A 16,493-nucleotide genomic window follows, 5' to 3' on the forward strand; every position below is an offset into this window, starting at 1 on the left:
CCACCCGGGCCGCTCCCAGCTCCCCGCCTGCCTCCTAGGCTGCCCCGGGAGGGTCAGCCCCGCCTCCCCGAAGCTCCCCATTCTGAGAAGGCGGTTCCCCGCCCACCCCCCCCTCCGCCGTTGCCCGGGAGCCTAGGGGCGGGGCCGGGAGGCCACGACTGAGGAGTTAGGGCGGTGGGGTGGAGCCTGGACCGTGACAAAATGACCCCCGTTTACCCCCTCTCCGTCCTGTCTAGGAAGGTGTTGGTGACGCCCTGTAAGAGGGGCGTAGCGGTCTTTACAACCTGCCCACTCAATTCACCGAAGAGGATACCCAAGTCCCTAGAGGGCCCTCACCTCCTGCATCTGTCCAACCTAGGACTGGGAGGGGTCGGGCCTGGGAAAGGCGCTAATAGCATTTCTTTCCCACACTCTCCCAGGGACCTAAGATTTGTCCTTTCATGAAAACAAACCGCCCCTCTCAGCAGTCTGTTCTTAGATATGAGAGAGAAAATCCAGTTGCACAGATACTGAGCACCTCTTTATGTGCTGAGAGAGACTTAAAAATGAGTAAAGATGGTTTGGGCCCTCAAGGAGCTTTGCAGGGTTGGGATGGCAGGGGGCTTGGAAAAAGGTAAAGCCAGGGCACCAGGAATGATGAAATTGTTAGTTTACTTTACTGGTCTGAGCTGGAATTTCCCCATTTGTAAAATGAAGGGGTGGGATTTTTAAGTTCTCTTCCAGTACACATGTCTGATGCTTCAGTGAATGCTTACTGCTGGGGGTTAAGAGGAGGAAACAGATGATCTTTAATTGAGAGAATGCTTCACAAAGGATGAGTTGGATTTTGATTTAAAGTGGAAGTAGAAAAGTGGTAAGGGATGCATTCCAAATAGAAGAAACAGCATGAGCAAAGAAATGGGAAAATGGAGATGGGGGAGGCAGTGGGTATGTTGACTAACTGCATATTCAGTATACTGGACTGATGGTCCAAAGACATATGTTCTCCCCCACCCTGACCCTATCACTCCTTATTTGAAACTTTTACAAACCCTTTCATCTCTCTAGCCCTTTTATCCTACCTGTAAAAAGAGGTAGTTTCACTAAAAAGCCCTTTCAAGTCTGATCCTCTTGGGGGGAAGGCTAGAATTGTAGAGGGCCTTGGATGCTGGCTGAGTAGTTTGAACTTTATTCCCTCTAGCCAATAGAGAACCATTGTAGTTTCCGTTTTTTGACCAAGAGGAGTGGCATGATCAGAAATTTGCTTTAGGAAAATTAATCTGGAAGCAAGAAAGATGTGTTGGAGAGTAAAGATTAGAAGCAGAGAAAGCAACCAGGAGGCTAATTTCAGTAGGCCAGGTATGAGATGATGTGAGCTTCAACAATGATGGTGGCAGTGAGAATCAACTTAAGAAGTATTATGATTTTAGAATCAATTAGAAAAAGACTATTCAGGAGATCCCGTGCACTCATCTTGTCTTTGGCCTCCACTTCTCTCATGTTATCCTAATTTTTTTCTTCACCAATTTCTGTTGAGCCATTGGAGTCCGTCAACCAAGCATCTATTAAATGTTTTCTATGTGCCAGGCACTGTGCTAGTTTCTGTGGATGCAAATAATTAAACAATTCATGTGCTCAAAGAGCTAACATTCTACCAGAGTAGACAAGTTCATATATGAGTATGTAGAGAATAAGTATGAAAGTGAATAAGGTCAAGATAGATAGGACAAGAGGGTACTAGCAGTTTCTGGAATCAGGAAAGAATTCATGTAGAAGACAGTACTTAAGCCAAAGGAAGACAGGAATTCTATGAGGCAGAGGTGAGGAAAGGCACAGAAACAAGAGATAAGAGTGTTCTGCATTAGGAACAGCAAGAAGGTCAGTTTGACTGTCGAGTAGAGTGCAAATTGAATACTGGAAAGGCAGGTTGAAACCAGGTTGTAAGAGGCTTTCAGGGGGAAACAGAAGTTTGTATTTTATCTTAAATGTAAGAGATAGCCACTGGAATTGATTAAGGGAATTAAGTGATCAAATCTACTTTGAAGAAAAACCACTTGAACAACTGTTGGGAGTATGTATTATGTATGATGTGGACACTTGTAGCAGGCAGGCCAGTTAGGAGGAAAGTTTTGCAAATGTCTAAGCCAGAAATGGTGTGGATCTGAAATAAGGTGGTGGCTGTGTAAGTAGAAAGAAAGGGGGGTCACATGCAAGAAATTTGGAAGAAGTAGAAACATTAAGATATGGCAAATGATTGGATAAGTGGGCTAAAATGGCAGAAGTCAAGGATAATTTTAAGGTTATTATATCTGGGAGACTGGAAGAATGATGGAGCCTTTGAGAGAAATAGAGAATTTTGGAAGAGGGGTTGGTTTAGGGGGAAGAGGTAATGAGTTGTTTTTGGCATGTTGAGTTTGAGATGTCTCTAAGACATCCAGTTTGAAATGTACAGTAGGTAGTTAGTGATGCAGGACTAAAGTTCAGGAAGAAACCTGGGCAGGACTTATAAATCTGAGTCATATGACTAGAAATGATAATTAGACTCTTGGGAGCAGATAAGATCACCAAGAAATTATAGTGAGGAAAGGGAAGTGGGCCTAGGCTAGAACCTTGGTGAAAACCGCAGTTAGCTGTGATATGGATGAAGAGCCAGCAAAGGAAACTGAGAAGAAGAGGTCACACTGGTACAAGAACCTGGAGAGAGTAGTATCAGGAAAACCAACACAGAAGAGAGAATATCCAGAAGACCATGGTCAATAATGTCAAATGCAGCACAAAAGTCAAGAAGGATGGAAAATTCCTTGTAAACATTGAGATCCAGGATGATGTTTTGGTTCTTGCCACAGAACTTTATGTCTTTAGGAAGAATCACTCCCCCCACTCCCACTCCCCTTCTCTATGTGAGTGGTCATTAAAATATCTGCAGTTTCTTCGTAATATTGTGTCTCCACACTTGGCACTTTTCTAACTGAATCCCTCAATGTAGAATAAATACCCTGGAAAGCAACTAGAACTGCTAGTTAACTGGCCAACTAAAAGTTTTTCAGTAGCCATTGAAGGCTGTACCCTATCATACACTAAACATGCACTGCACTGGAGTCTCATACCTCCATGCCTTTGTTCGAGCTTTTTTTCTGTGGTTAGAATGTTCTCCTTTTTCCTAATGAATTCCTTCTCATCCCTTAAAGCCAAAATCAGTTCCATCTCTGACCTTCTTCCCTGCTGCCACTGTTTTCCCCTGGCCCCCAGCTGTTTGCAAGATCTCACTTTATTTCATAATTCCCTAATCTATTTTTTCATGTAATATTATGCATTATAGCTATCTGCCAGGGTAAACTCTGGAAGCAGAGTGGAGTAATGGATTAAGAGCTGGCCTCAGAGTTCAGGGGCCGTAGGTCAAGTCCTGCTTTAAACTTTCAATACCCTAGGAACTCTCTAAGATTCTAAGAATTCTCTAAGATTTGAAGTTGCAGGAAGAGCTACCATCACTACAGTGGAGGAAACTTCCTTGTTAAGAATTTCCTGTACTGATGAAATCATAAGTTTAGTCCCTGCCTCTCAGGCCCTCCCCTGCCGTATTCTGGATTTTAAAAAATAGCTAAGTGACAATGTGCGCAGTATAAACAACAGGTATAATAAAGAAATATTTATCAGTAATAATAGCTAGCATTTATATAGCAAAGTGCTTTATAAATATTTTCTTTTATCCTCACAACAACTTTGGGAGGTAAGTGCTATTATTACCATTTTACAGATGAGGAAGCTGAGGTAGACAGCGGTTAAGTGACTTGCCCAGGGTCACACAGCAAATAAGTTGATGAGGTAGAATTTGAAGTTAAATATTCCTGACTCCAGGTCTAGTGTTCTATCCACTGCTGAATATAGCTGACTCTGATATAAGCAGAGCACAGCAACAGGGAAAAAATAGCAAAATTTAGATTAAAGTCTCTGCCATCAAAGAGTTAAAAGTCTAGTAAGGAGAATTTAACCTGGCAGATAGCTATAATGCAAAATATTACATGAAAAATAGATTAGAGAATTATGAAATAACTGGGGGACAAGCTTTTCTTACCTGGATAAGGCACCCTGTGACCTCATAGAGAGTTTTCTGGACCCTTTAGGGCCTTTTCGAACTCAGCTGAATATATTCACTATTTTTTTAAGTCTATCCAGCACTTAAATATATGCCATATGTACATACTCTATCAGTGAAGAATGTTCTATAGAAAACTAGCTTCTCCCCTGGGGTAGCACAGCATTTACTGTTCCTGTCTCCACCTGTAAAGTTTGTATTTTCACCCTCTATTAGCCATAAAAGCTGCCTTCCTTCAGCAAAGTATTCCTTCGTTACATTGCATCATCTCTGGGTGTAGGCAGTCTGTAGCAAAATGTACTGGTGTCAGCATTGTTTCACCATTTCTGTAGGCCTCTTAGAAGCCTGTAGGCTGTTGTTAAAAGATGTGTGGGCTCTGCAATTCAAAATGTGATGAATTTTATTATCAAAGTAGATATCAAGGTAAACCACTAACCTAGTCAAATTCCAGCTTGGGCAATGATGTTCTTCCACCTGAAATTTCTTGCAATTTTACTTGGGCCTGTTGTATTTATGATAACCTCTTAGTATTGGAAGTCAGGTTGTATTCCAAAATTGCTATATCATATTTATATAATGTTTAGTAAACACCAGGAGTTGGTCAAGCCACTGAGATTAGACATTCATTCCTTGTTTGATAGGCGTAAGAATGAGGGATTTACCACAGTCACTCTAAATTTCTGTCCTGAAGTTTATAATCTTAAAACTAAAGTTACTATAACAAAAACAACTGTATGGCTAGAATAGTCTTAGAGGAGAAAGATGTAAAATGTCTATAATTAAATTTACCAGCAAACCAGGCATGAAAAAACATTGTTAAATTTAAGATAGGCTAATTGCTGTAAATCTGTAAAGCGAATCAAAATTCCCATTAGAACAATAAACATGTAGTTCTGGATCAATCCAAGTCAACTGTTCAGTTCATCCAGAGCTTAAAAGTCTCATCATGATGTTAGAGCCTTCATTTACAAACTGTTGTAAATGCTACAATCATAATTAACCAGAAGCCTTGGTTGGTAGAAAGCTGTTGATAACTAGTGTTTTCCCTCCTGAGATTTATCTTTTCTTTTCTTTGGTAATTTCAGTTGTTCAACACATTAAAAACAAACAGTCCCTGACTTCAAAGTAGTTTATCTGCTGTTGGGGGAGGGGAGAAAAGAAAGGGGAAAGGAATAGAATGAGTACACAGTTAAGTAAATAGAAATGATTATGAAGGGAGGAGAGTAAAAATTGGAAGAGGTAAGGAAAGGCCTTGTTTATGTAGGCAGTGAGTGGTTCTTGAGCTGAGCCTGGAAAGCAGCCAGAAACTAAGAAGCTGCAGCTTCTCAACTTAGCTCTACTAAGAGGCTGAGGTGAGGAAAGAGTGTGTCGCAGTGGGGGGACAGCCTATGTAGAGGCAATGGGAGATGTAATTTCACATTTGGGAATAGCTAGCAGACTAGTCAGGCTGGAACACTGAGTGCAAGCAAGTTCTTTCAACATCTTCAGACTTGGAATGAACCTTATCTTCACTGAAGACTAATGCCTTCAACTGTGGCTTCGAAATAAAGTTTATAGAAAATGATATTCAATAGCAGTAGGTTGTATGATTGATTGATTTTCCACTAACAGTGTAATACTCATTAATGTTATGTATAGGTTGGCCAAAAACACTTCCAGTTTTTCAGCCTAGGCATATTTTAGAAGCTAGGCCCTGCACATTTTATTTGCATGAGTCTTGGAGTTAATTAGCCAAATTGAGCATGTTGCCACATTAGTCTACCAGCAGATGCCAGATAGCAAAACAGAATAGAATCTGTACAATCTCCAACTATATTGCATATGATGTCACCCAGGCTGGTACCAAATGAATGTCACCAATCCAAATTAAATACTCTGCTAAGAAGGGCATTGTCTGCTGAACGAGAAAGAATATTATAATTGTGTGATGCTTTTTTTAGTTCCATGCCATTTACTAGAGTTTTTTGTCTTTTCTTCCTTTTAAGTCTGCTACATAAAAAAGTTCCACTTTGGAAGCACACCGGCTTCTCTGCAGCATGAGCAACCACTTTTTGGTTAGTGTGCAAAGTGCCAGAGGGGGAACCGGGAGAGGTTCCACACAACTCGTAGCAGATAACAGGAAGAGGAGGAACTGGAGAAGGAGCAGGGGCAGAGCGCCCCAACTCTAGCAGGGGAAGTTGGGGGGGGGGATGTGTAGGAATAAGAAGGGCAGGACAGGTCTGCTGCCCCGTTCTAGCTCCAGATACAGAGCTGGCAGCTGGGGGCATCCTGAGCTCGCTAAGGGCTCACGGGCATCCTCAGGCAGCAGCCCCTCTCCGCCCCTGGCCGGCTGACCGCCCTCTCTTGTCCGGCTCCCTTGGCTGGCCATCCCTGCTCCCATCCCCTCTTGGATCCAGTTCCTCCCTCCTCGAGCGTCTGTCAGAGGCTGTGGCTCCTTCAACAGAACGGTGGCCCTAGGCCAAACAGTCCCATCACGTAGCCCAGGAGGGAATGGGCATTTTGAGGTTCATCCTCTTCGTGCATTTCATGTCCATTATATACTCATGTTTACAACTCAACAGGAGGCAACAAACAGCCATATAGCAAACTCCTTGGCATTACACTTCTGAAACAGTTGAAAGGTGTGGATCCTAACTTAATGAATAATTTAGAAACATTCTTTGAATTGCATTATCACAAATATGAAGTATTCCTTTGTGGACAAGATCATGATGATCCAGCCATCGATGTATGTAAAAAGCGTCTTGGCAAATACTCAAATGTGGGTGCTAAACTGTTTATAGGTGGCAAGACGGTTGGGATTAATCTCAAAATTAATAATTTAATGCCAGAAGTATGAAGTTGCAAAATATGACCTCATATGGATTTGTGATAGTGGAATCAAAGTAACTCCAGACATACCAACATGATTAATCAAATAACAGAAAAAGTGGGCTGCCCTGTGTTGTAGACAGGGTTTTGCTGCTACATTGGAACAGGTATATTTTGGTCCTGTTTCTCAGCTAATGTTATTGGGTTCAGATGTGTGACAGGAATGCTGTGTTTGATGAGGAAGAATGTATTAGATCAAGCTGGAGGGCTTATTGTATCTTCTGCCCAATACATTGCTGAAGATGGCCACTCAAGTTGCAATGCAAAATTCTGAGTCCTATTCAGTTTCTCAGTTTCAATCTGGAATGATCAAGTGGACCAAATTACAAATCAGTATGCTACCTGCAACAATAATTTGTGAACCAGTTTCTGAATGCTTTGCTGCCAGTTTAATTATTGGATGGGCTACTCAGCATGTATTTCAATGGGGTATCTTGGTATTTTTCAAGTGTTATTGCCTGGCCTGGTTTATATTTGGCTATATTCAACTCAGGGGTGCCAGGGTGGCAGTCTTATGTTTTTCAAAACTTGGTTATGCAGTAGCTTGATTTATCCAAGAATCCATGACAATATATGTTATCCTGTCAGCATTGTGGGACCCTACTGTGAGCTGGCGAACAGGAAGCTACAGATTTCTTTGTGGAGGCTTGGCAGAGGAAATCCTTGAGCTTTTGTGACTGTATTTAAGAAAGTAAAAAGAGAGAGAAGTACTGTAAATTATGTTTGTGTAAATGCCTTTAAAACCTACCTTCAAGGGGTAGCTAGGTGGCACAGTGGGTAGAGCTCTGGCCTTGGAGTCAAGATGACATGAGTTCAAATCCAGTCTCAGACACATGACACTATCTGTATGACCCTGGGCAAGTCACTTAACCCCAATTGCCTCACTAAAAAGGAAAAAAATCTACCTTCAATAGTTTTATTACTTTTGTGTTTTGGTATCTGTTTTTTAATTTATTTTGCATGGCACTTGCATCTGTGAAAAAGAAAAAAAATACTTATCATCTTGGTCTTGTTGCGTACCAATAGAGAAGAGAATTGATTTCAGGCCCCTTAAAAAAAGAAGAGAACATATAATTGCTTTGCAGCCAACTGTGACAGTAACCTTCAGTAGAGAAAGTTTCAGATTTGGCAGTAGACTAGTCTGGTAAATGTATGGGATGAAATCATCTTTGGCTCACTGGCTAGCAAGGGACTAGATAGTAATTTTATGCCTATGTGGAGTGATTAATATCATTATGCAATAGTTCACAGCAAGGGACTAGCGGAGAAACTTTTTCATACTTTATGACTACCTCCTCTAGTTGCTACAAAGCAAATATAAATTGTATCAGGTAACTAGGCCTTGCAAAAACAAACAAAAAAAAAACAAGAAAAAAAGAGCTAGAGTCTTGTATTTATATGTATGTATGAATTTTTTTTTTTGGTCTCACTGCAGTGAACCAAAAATGGACTGAGTTTGGTTTTTAATGGTAGCCATGTATTGAAGGCATCTTTTTGGCCAATTCTTTTTGGTTCTTTCTTGAACCATTGTTAATCACTGTGCTGTAATTACTGTAGTTTAACCCTTCCTTCCCTGCAACCCTAATCTTTATTCTACTTTTCCTTAACTTTTTTCAAGAGGATTGGTTTTGTTTTAATGTGAGTGAATGTTTTGATAGTTGTGAGAAAAAGAATGCATTTCAGAAACATTTCACACATGACCCATTTTCTTACACAGTATGTCTTATTGTCAATAAGAATGTAATTTCATAATGTAGGTATTTGATATCTTTTAAGTAAGCAAGTATTCTAGTTATCAATAAACGAAAATTACTAGACTATTAAGAAGAGCAGGATGAGTTTACTGTTAAATTTAATCAGTATCAAACCAAGTCTACTGTTAACTTTTCTTTTGTGCCTGCTACAGTTAGTCTAGTCTTATTTAAATGGAATTTTTGTATAACTAAATAGACTAGATTAATATAAGTTGTAAATGCATGCTGTACTTCGCCTTTCTCTTCCCATCACTCCCTTAAACTTGCTTTTGACTCTTGTCAGGGTGTTGTTGACTTGTGGTGAACTGGACTTTTTTTTAATGGGCAAAAATTTAAGGAACATTGCATAAGCTTTTTGTTTTTATAGTGATATTTATGCTTTTTTTTCTTCACAATTAGATGGCATGTCACCCTGAATATCTACTGGTTAATTGCAGAACTAGCCATGGTAATATGGCAACTTTAATTTCTAAGTTATTACAGTTTCATTGTCAAGTTGAACTGTGTGCATATTAGCAGTAACTACATGTACTCTTCGGAAATGGATACTTTTTTCGCCTCACTGAGCCAATCTATTTAATTGCCTCATGATGAATATATACACAATTTAAAATCTACTATAGACCGAGCCAGTTTAATAAAAATGACAATTCTACCTCAGCTAATTTACTTATTCAGTGCCAAATCAGTCAAACTACCAAAAAATTATTTGCTAGAGCTAGAAAAAATAATAACAGAATTCATCTGGAAGAACAAAAGGTCCAGAATATCAAGGGAATTAATGGGGGAAAAAATACAAAGGAAGGTAGCCTAGACATATCAGATCTCAGACTATATTATAAGTAGTAATCATAAAAACTATCTGGTACTGGCTAAGAAATAGAGTGGTGGATCAGTGGAATAGATCTAGGTACATAAGACACAGTAGTCAATGGCCATAATAACCTAGTGTTTGATAAACCCAAAGATCCCATCCTTTGGGATAAGAACTCATTATTTGACAAAACCTTCTGGGAAAACTGGAAAACAGTAGGACACACACTAGGTATAGACCAACATCTCACATCATATACCAAAATAAGGTCAAAATGAATGCATGATTTAGACATAAAAGGTGACACCAAGCAAATTAGAAGAGCAAGGAATAGTCTACCTGTCAGATCTACAGGGAAGGGAAGAATTCATAACCAAACAAGAGATGGAGAGCATTAGGAAATATAAAACAGATAGTTTTGATTGTACTAAATTAAAAAGCTTTTGTACAAACAAAACCAATGCAGCCAAGATGAGAAGGAAAGCAGAAAGCTAGGAAACAATCTTTATAGCAAGTGTCTCTGATAAAGGCCTCATTTCTTAAATTTATAGAGAACTATGTCAAATTTATAAGAATACAAGCTGTTCCACAATTGATAAATGGTCAAAGGATATGAACAGGCAGTTTTCAGATGAGGAAATCAAACCTATCTATAGGCTTATGAAGAAGTGCACTAAATCACTTTTGATTAGATAACTGCAAATTAAAACAACTCTGAGGTACCACCTCATATCATCAGATTGGCTAATATGACAAAAAAGGAAGATGACAAATGTTGTAGAGGATGTGGGAAAAATTGTGACACTAATGCACTGTTGGAGTTATGAACTGATCCAACCATTCTGGAGAGTAATTTGGAGCTATGCTCAAAGAGCAACCAAATTGTGTATACCCTTTGATCCAGTAATACCACTACTAGATCTGTGTCCCAAGGAGATCATTAAAAAAGGGAAAAGCATCTTCATGTGCAAAAATATTTATAGCAATCCTTTTTGTGGTAGCAAAATATTGGAAATTGAGGAGATATCCGTCAATTAGGGAATGGCTGAACAAGCTGTGGTATATGAATAATGGAATAATCTTGTGCGATAAGAAATGATGAACAGGCAGATTTCAGAAAAACCTCGAAAGACATGTACAAATTGATGCGGAGTAAAATGAGCAGAACTAAGAAGACATTGTACACAATATCAGCAATATTGTGTGATGATCAACTGTGAAAGACTCGGCTCTTCTCAGCAACACAATGATCCAAGACAGAGACAAAGGATTCATGAAGGAAAATGCTATCCACATCCAAATAAAGAACTGATGGACTCTGAATGCAGATTGAAGCATATTTTTTTCACTTACTTTATTCTTTTTCATGTTTTTTTCCCTTTGATCTGTTTCTTCATTTACAACTGTGACTAATGTGGAAATATGTTTTACATGATAGTATGTGTATAACCTATAGCCAGTTGCCTACCATTTTCAGAAGAGGGAGAGGTGAGAAGGAGGAAGAAAAATTGGAACTCAAAGTCTTGTAAAAATGAATGCTAAAAATATCTTGACATGTAATTGGTGAAAAAAATAAAATACTGTTTTTAAAAATGTACCCTATGTGTGTGTGTGTGTGTGTGTGTGTTTTATGTATAAACTATGTATAAGCATTTCTCAGGGCCAAATTTCTTCACTTTAATATTCTGTTGCCTTACGATATCACTGAATTTGTTTAAAGGGCATTTTTCTATGTGAACAAAGACTTTGATGTGTGTTCCATTTCTTATGTGAATCAGGTAGTGATGTTTCCTGAGGAGAGTTGTACAATGAAAACCAGTCTAGTTGTGACCCACAAAATGTTTCTTTTTTTTTTCCTATCACAATTACACAGCTTAATTTTGCTGACCATATTTGTATTTGGTTTGTTTAATGAAGTTTGATTGATGCCATTCATTGTACTGTTAAAGTGAAGGCTTGCTTAAATTTAGCTACATGCTGATCTCAGTGTGGGCAATGTAACAAAACCAAAAAAAGCTGAACAGGCTTCTTATCTTTCGCAGATAGGGAAAATTACTGTTCTGTATGTGTGTTTTTTGCAGTAGTGGAGTCTAGCTCACAAAAGTGAAGCCTCACTTAGGTCAATTTTTTTTTTGTCTAGGAAGTATGGATCGATTATGATATGGAAAGAATACAAGTGCTGTAGAGAGCATCACAACAGAACTTCAGGAGTTTAAATTTTTAATTTAATAAGCTATCTTTAAAGATAACAACAAATTGTCTAGAATAGACTTAACCATGTTTTATTATTTAAAATCATTATCCTGAGTTTTTTTGTTTATTTTTGATTGCAAAAAAAAAGTTCATTTTTTATACTGGTAATTTGGTTTTCTTTTTTTTTTAATTAAATTAACCAAAGGTATATCTATTTTATTGGGTTTTTTTTTTCCATAAAACCAGCTCTTAGTTTTATTTATTAGTTCAATAGTTTTCTTAATTTTGATTTTATTAATTTCTCCTTTGGTTTTCAATATTTCTAATTTGGTGTTTAATTGAGGATTTTTAATTTGTTCTTTTCTAGTTTTTTTATTGTATGTTCAATTCATTGATCTCCCTCTTTTTCTCTTTTATTCATATAAGCATTTAGAGATATAAAACTTCCCCTAAGAACTCCTTTCGCTGCATCCCGTAAGTTTTGGTATGTTGTCTCATTATTGTCATTCTCTTGATTGAAGTTATTGATTTTTTCTATGATTTGTTGTTTGACCCGTTTTTTAGGATTAGATTATTTAATTTCCAATTTTTTTTAGTCTATCTTTCCATGGCCCTTTATTACATATAATTTTTATTGCATCATGATCTGAAAAGGAAGCATTCAGTACTTCTGCCTTTCTGCATTGGATTGTGAGGTAAGTACATGGTCAATTTTTGTGTATGTGCCATGTACCACCAAGAAAAAAGTTTTATTCCTTTCTATCCCCATTCCATTTTCTCCAGAGGTCTATCATACCTAACTTGTCTAATATCCTATTCACCTCCTTAATGTCTTTCTTGTTTATTTTATGGTTAGATTTATCTAGTTCAGAAAGGGGGTGGTTGAGGTCCCCCACTAATATAGTTTTGTTGTCTATTTCTTCCTATAACTCGCTGAACTTCTCCTTTAAGAATTTGGATGCTATACCATTTGGTGCATATATGTTTAGTAATAATATTACTTCATTGTCTATGGTGCCTTTTAGCAGGATGTAGTTTCCTTCCTTATCTCTTTTGATTAGATCTATTTTTGCTTTTGCTTTGTCTGAGATCAGAATTGCTACCCCTGCTTTTTTTACTTCAGCTGACGCATAATATATTCTGTTCCAGCCTTTTACCTTTACCCTGTATGTGTCACTCTTTTTCAAATGTTTCCTGTAAACAACATATTGTAAGATTATGGTTTTTAATCCATTCTGCTATCCACTTCCATTTTATGGAAGAGTTCATCCCATTCACATTCACAGTTATGATTACTATCTGTGTCTTTCTCTCCATCCTTCCTCCCCCTCTTTATGCTTTTCTTTCTCCTTTCTCCTTTTCCCTCCTCACTAGTGTTTTGCTTTTGACCACCCCTTCCTTCACTCCCACCTCCCTTCTATTAGGTCCTTCCCTATTCTTCCCCTTTACCCCTACTACTTTACCCCTACTACTATCCCTCCCTTCTTTCCTCTCCTCCCTTTTCTTTTCCCTTTTCCCTCCTACTGCCTATAGGGCTAGTTAGATTTCTATACCTAACTGATTATGTTATTCCCTTCTTGAGCCAAATCTGATGAGAGTAAGGTTCAAACAATGCTCATCTCCCTCCCTTCTTTCCCTCGGCTGTAATAGGTTTTTGTGCCTTTTCCTGTAGTGTAATTTTACCCTCATCTGCCTCTTCCTTTCCTTTTCTCTCAGTACATTTTCTTAGATCAGATTAATCCACTTACTTGGATCCATTTAACCCCCTTGATTAGATTTTTCTTTATCATTACATCAAAGTCAACTTACATCCACCACCTTTATGTATGCCCCTTGAACATGGTGTAATAACAATACAGTTCTCAAGAGTTACGAGTGTCATCTTCCCTTGTGGGGATGTAAACAGTTTGCCCTTATTAACAACATGTTGTATTTTTCTGTCCCGTTTACCTTTTTATGTCTGTCTTGAGTCTTGTATTTGAAGATCAAAGTTTCTGTTGAGCTCTGGTCTTTTTATCAGGAAGGTATGGAAGTCTCCAATTTCGTTGAATATCCATCTCCTCCCCTGAAAGATCATGCTTATTTTTGCTGGTAGTTGATCCTTGGTTGTAATCCAAGCTCCTTTGCCTTATGGAATATCATAGTCCACTCTCTGTGGTCTTTTAATGTAGAAGCTGTAAGGTCCTGTGTAATCCTGACTATGGTTCCATGATATTTAAATTGTTTCTTTCTGGTTGCTTGCAGTATTTTCTCTTTGTCTTGGTAATTTTGGAATTTGACTGCTATATTCCTTGGCATTTTCAATTCGGGATCACTTTCAGGAGGTGATTGGTGGATTATTTCTATGGCTATTTTACCCTCTGGTTCTAGGACCTCAGGGTGGTTTTCCTTGATGATTTCCTGAAAGATACTGTCCAGGCTTTATTTTTTTATCATGATTTTCAGGTAGACCAATAATTTTCAAATTATCTCTCCTGGATCTGTTTTCCAGGTCAATTGTTTTACCAGTGAGGTATTTAACGTTTTCATCAATTTTTTCATTCTTTTGTTTCTGTTTGACTAATTCTTGCACTCTCATAGAGTCATTAGCTTCCATTTGCCCAATTCTAATTTTTAGCAAATTGTTTTCTTCTATTAGATTTTATGCCTCTTTCCCCATTTACCCAATTGTATTTTTTAAGGACTTGTTTTCTACAGTTAATTTTTGTCCTTTTTCCAGGCTGTTGACTCTCTCTTGCATAACTCTCATTTTTTCTTCCACCTCTCTCATTTGACTTTTAAAATCCTTCTTGAGCTCTTTTAAAAAGGCTTTTTGGGCTTCAGACTAGTTCATATTCCCTTTTGAGGTTCCAGATGTGGGTTTGTTGACAATGTTGTCCTCTTTAGAATATCTGCCTTGATCTTCACTGTTCTCATAATACAAATCTATGGTATGTTTCTTTGTGCTCATGGTATTTGCTTATTTCCTGGCCTTTAAAGAGATTGAGCTCTCCTGCTGGGGAGCAGAGGGCACTGACCCAAGCTTCTTGTGTTGGGAGCCTTGGGCCTGATCACTGGCTTTGTATGCTGGGACCTCCGATATTGGCAGTTGGAGGCTGTTGGGTTCTGGCAGCTTACCTGGTATTGGGCTGGAATCAGCAAAGCCAGATCTCAAGGGCAGCTCTAGGTTGCCTGCTTTTCCTTTCTTTTGGCTTTCTTCAGCTCCTTTCAGATGGATGTTGCAGGGTATTTATCTGCCTGGGGCCCTTTGTAGTGCTGTTTCCCTTATTTTTGCAGAGGCACTGGGAGACCCGGTTGCTGTAGAATGCCAAGGCACCTGGTGGTTTTCCATGCTGGTTTCTACCGGTTCCCCAGCCCTCACTGAGGAACTCGGGGGTCCAGGTGTTGATGTTTGCCTGTTCCACCACCTGGGTTTCAGAGTCTCCTCCTGGTGTGCTGAGGTGGGGCTTTCTGCTAGCTTGCTGGGACACCTCACTTTCTGTACTGCTTCCCTTCCCCCAGGGCAAGAGGCAACTTTCCCATTAATCCCTCAATATACTTGGGCTGCAGGACTGCTGCACCCCATCTTCTAGTTCAACTGTTCCAGGGTTTTTCCTTGGGTGACATTTTCTAGGTTTTCAGAGGTTCACAGCGACTTAACTCTTACTCTGCCCTCTTACATCCCAGAAGCGGAACTCCTCAGGAGAGTTTTCAAGGCTAGAGATAGAGATTTGAGTTACCTTCATGGAGGTGGTAAGTGAAGCTGTAGGAATGCATGAAGTTGCCTGGTAGAAAGTATAAAGAAAGAGAAGACCAATAATGTTCCCCAACATATTTGGAAACATCCAAGTCAGAAATAGTATCTGGCAAAGGGCACAAACAAGAAATAGAGTTAAGAAAAGAGCCAGGAAAATGTATCTAAAGTCAACCAAGGAGAGTATATTAAAAAAAGAGGTGGGGGATGGGATATTGGGATGTTAGTGGAGGGAAAGGAGCTACCACCAGTGTCAGATCTTGCATAGAGGTTGAGTAGAATAATGACTGAGAAAAGATCAATGGATTTAACAGTGATGACATTGGTGACCTTTGAGAGAACAGTTTCAATAAAATGATAGAAAGGAAAGCCAGTTTGCAAAAGTTTAGAGTAGGTGGTAAGATGATGCATTGAGTATAAATTTTGTTTTGCCCAGTCCACTGCTAAATGGCACAGAAGCTTTGACCTTTTGACTTGGTCTCTTCCTGACCTGAACCAGGTCTTTTTGGCTAGGCAGTGGGGTTAAGTGACTTGCCCAGGGTCACACAGCTAGTAAGTGTCAAGTGTCTGAGGCTGGGTTTGAGCTCAGGTCCTCCTGACTTCAAGGCCAGAGCTCTATCCACTGTGCCACCTAGCTGCCCCCAGTTTGTCTCTTCTCAGGCAGCCTGGTGGCCCTGCATTTTAGGGGTATCACCATATTGGTATCAGATTTAGTGCAGACAACTGATTGATTTTAGCCTTATCACATCTCAGAGCTCCGGGTTCGATGATACACCAAGCTCAGGTTCCTGGTAATAAGGAGTACAAACTTGTTCCTCCATACCCAGCCTGCAGATTGTTTTTTGTTTGTTTGTTTTTTTCCAGAGCTGGGAAGATATGATGACTCTTACAAATAGTAAGAGTGGACCTGGTTTGGGATTTGGGGAAGAGAGGAGAGAAAGAGATGATAGGTAGGGAATAAAGATTTAAGTTGCATGAGAGGGTGATTCCTGGAGCATAATCCTGGAAGAGTGTGGACTGGACCAAGGATGCAAGTAGAGTGTCTTACAAGTCTTG

General features: G+C 39.2%; 1 protein-coding gene and 1 pseudogene across 4 annotated transcripts in view; both read left to right on the forward strand.

Moving 5' to 3' along the window:
• BBIP1 (BBSome interacting protein 1) overlaps window positions 1-16,493 on the forward strand; it is a 35,219-nt gene that overhangs the window by 249 nt on the left and 18,477 nt on the right. The window contains exon 2 of one of the 4 annotated variants that reach the window (XM_078151060.1): window positions 12,131-12,188. The exons of the other annotated variants lie outside the window; for them this stretch is intronic. The gene's annotated coding sequence lies outside the window, so the exon portion shown is untranslated. The remainder of the gene's footprint in view (window positions 1-12,130; window positions 12,189-16,493) is intronic. 4 annotated transcript variants of the gene reach the window in all.
• Window positions 159-11,108, forward strand: LOC144456286 (ceramide glucosyltransferase pseudogene; annotated as a pseudogene).

Source organism: Phascolarctos cinereus, unplaced genomic scaffold (genome assembly GCF_003287225.1).
Source record: "Phascolarctos cinereus isolate Bilbo 61053 unplaced genomic scaffold, phaCin_HiC Scaffold_3;HRSCAF=262, whole genome shotgun sequence".
Taxonomy (NCBI): Eukaryota; Metazoa; Chordata; class Mammalia; order Diprotodontia; family Phascolarctidae; genus Phascolarctos; species Phascolarctos cinereus.